Consider the following 3,596-nt stretch of genomic DNA (forward strand, 5'->3'; position numbering starts at 1 on the left):
GGGCACAACCAACAGCCTTGATACTTTTTCAAACACGTCTTTAACATAGATATTGGTCAATAGCTTTGGTACTTTTTCAGTGCCTGTTATATAGAGATTTTGGTCAATGCTCATACCCCAAAAACCACATAATCCCTTAGGCTAGCACACTAAAATGAGTTTTCCTGCTATCAGGTCCCTTCCTGTTTGGAGGGAGTTCTCTCCTCTTCTCAAATAAATCCTACTGCATTCACTCTAGCCTTCCAGTATTGTCCCTGGATTTATTAAGAATCCAGAAGGAAATTGGTAAAGAAGGGAAGCTAGTTTCATCTCTAAACTCTGGTCTCGGTACTACAGTTGTGAAGTCTGAGTTTTAGGGAGTTGGCCTCTTCTTGAGGGTCAGAGTGCTGGAATAAGAAACTGAGATTCTAAACTCAGTTTATCTGATCCCAGAGCTCAGGATTTTTTAACAGCCATATGCAAATGCACACACACAACACAGAGTCTATCCTGTGCATGTTTGTATGTGGGCAACTAGGTATCAATTCACATACTGTCAGTGGGAATTGTTCTTATATATCTTTCAGAATTGTCCCTCAGCAGAACCATTTGGGGAAGTGATAGGCACTATCCTTCAGGTGGGAATAGAGTGGCCTTGAACAAGGAGAGCACCCAGGTAACAAGGAAATACAGGAAGAAAGAAAAATTGCTAAGGTTTATTTCCACTATGAGAAGGTAAAACGAACCAAGGTTGCAATTTAAAACCCCATGTATCTTCCCAAGCATTCGAGAGGCACATTAAGCCAAAGTGAGAAATTGATATGGGATCTTACTGAAGTAGTCAGAATTTTTAGATTGAGGAAAATAAGCTGCTAAACCAATCTTCACTTTTTCGGATGGATATGCCAATATCTCATCTTTTACCACAGACAAAGCATTCTTTTTAAATACAAAGGCAGTTTTCATGAATGTGATAGTATTTGTTTTTCATACAAATGCTACATAAGTGTGTTATGAATGTAAGTCAAGATACATATCTCTGAAATATAAATGAATGCATTTCCTTGTAATGCAGAGACTTTCTGATGACAAAAATATCATTGAAGTTCTGATTCTGACAGGGATTAGCTTTGAGTTCCAATCCTAATTCTTAATAAATATCATTTGCTTTATGAAAATGAAAATGATACTCCATACTCCATAGGATTCTTATGAAAAAATCATGACAGTAAAATACACTTAAAGTCACACAATAATTACAAGTTTTCTTAGGGCTTCAAAATGTTTGTTTTTGTTGTTGTTTGCTTATTCTTCTTATCCTCAATCTTATTCAAACGATATGGAAATTTTAGATGATATATGAAAAGGTTTTTTTTTTTTTTTTTGTCTAATTTCAGACTTTTCAGCACAAGGTGACTCTTTGCCTGAAGGCGAATAAAATAGCATTGTATACTGAATATGTGTTTTCATCTGTTTGTACATTAAATTATATCTGGCTTCTATTGTGAGTTGAATTAAAATGCAACCACATCTATCCCTATGCCTGACATATGCTGGACAGACAGACAATACATTGTAATTAAATCTACATATGAGTTGAGTGGACATATGCAAGGTCCCGGGTATGTATAAATGAATAAAATATCATTCTGACTCTTGAGAACTTCAGAATGTGGGGAGTGACAGAGATAAGTGAGATTCAATAGGAAAACTCAATACATTGAGATGAGCATTAAAATAAAGATAAGTCTGAAGTTTTTTAGGAGGAAACTACTCTATCTTTTGATAATGTAGGATAGATCATTTTATTCCTCATAATTCGACAAAAGATTATAAGTTTATTCAGGGTTAAATCCCCAATATTCACAGTAGCTTGCAAGGCACTTTAGAAACTTTTTTTTTCATTTAGCTTTGTCATTCCTATCTCCTATTCCTTTTTGTTACTCACTCAAATACAGTCTTTTGCTGTTCTTCAAATATGGCCCACATACTTCTGCCTTAAGCTCTTTGTTGCTTCTCTGCCTTGAGTACTCTTCCTTGCTGATTCATTTGGTTCACAGAGTCTTATACATCAAATTAGAGAAGTAAGTTTTTATATTTGGAGGATTTTTAAAGTTTTAAACAGAAGTTATCATATGAGATGCATCTTTAAATGATAGCCTTTGGACATTGCTTATAATAAGGATACTCGGGAAGATAGTGATTCAAACTTGATTAGTGCTGGTGAAGGAGATGAGAATTTGACAGAAACAAATAACACTTGTGATGCAGACTTAGCAGAATCTGGCAATTGTGTGGATGTAGGAAACAAAGGGAAAAATTGAGAAATCGCAGGAGGTTTCCTTGGCTAAAAAGACTGGGTTAGGTGTCTAGCAATATTTGTAAGTAATATAGAGACTACAGCAGGAAGATCCATGGGAATGTGTGGAATAAATAAGGCATACAGCAGAGGAAATGAAGAAGACAACTAGAATACAATTCTGAAACTCTGGGGAAGAGAATTTAGAAAAACTATAAGAATTAATTGATGGATGCATAGCAGATAGAGTCATGGTGTTATGATTTGAATGTGAGGTGTGCCCCAAAAGCTCACGTGTGGGTGCCAGAAGGTTTAGAGGAGAAATGTTTGGGTTGTACGAGTCTTAACCCAATCAGCGATTTAATCTCCGATAGGGATTAACTGAGTGGTAAATTAAGTGGTAGGGTGTGGCTGGAGGAGGTGGGAATTGTATCTGAAGAGTGGAGACTCTGCTTCCTGATCACCATGATGTGAACTGCTTCCCTTCACCACCCTCTCCTACCATGATGTCCAGTCTCTTCTTGAACCCCGAGGAATGGAGTGAACCTTCTATGCACTAAGACCTCTGAAGCATGAGCCCTCAAATAAACCTTTCCTCCTTTACAGTTGTTCTGGTTGGATCCTTTTAGTCACAACTGTTAGTTAGATGTAAAGGGGGGCAGTTTTGGTTCGTCGATAACTCCCAGAAAAGACGCTCTGCAGATACAGGTCTCACACGAGGAACTTTTATTCAAGCGAACAAAAGGTGTCCGCTGGGGGGAAAGGGGAAAAGGAAAAAGAGAAGAAGAAGATGGCGCACCGTTCTTTGTATTGGAATTTCGCGGGCTGGGAGAAACCAATCGCGGAGGAGAATTATTACAGACTGACTGATGGACCAATGATATATTGGAACGTAATGTGGGGTAGGGGGGCAGGAGGGTTACAGCGCGTAAGCCAGAAATTCCTGTAATGGGAGAGGCGGACTTAACACAGATTGACAGGTGATGCCTGTAGCGGGAGAGAAAAAGGTGGCTTTATACCTAACAACAACAGTGAAAAAGCTGACTAAAACACATGGACATGGAAACAGTCAATGAATAAGTGGTAGAATTGAGACAATAATCAGGGGACATTTCTGGAGAATGAGAAACTAAGCCCTATGGCAGATTTACCTGTGCAGGGTCATGGAAAAATAGGGAGGAAGGTATAAGGCTAGTCTATTAAGGAACGTCTTCACAGAGGAAGTCTTGAGGTCTCAGAAAGGATAGGAATTTTGCTCAAAATGCATTTCAGGAAAAGACATATAATTATGGTGTGATATTACGATATACATGTTTGT

This window comes from Sciurus carolinensis, chromosome 16, assembly GCF_902686445.1.
Source record: "Sciurus carolinensis chromosome 16, mSciCar1.2, whole genome shotgun sequence".
NCBI lineage: Eukaryota > Metazoa > Chordata > Mammalia > Rodentia > Sciuridae > Sciurus > Sciurus carolinensis.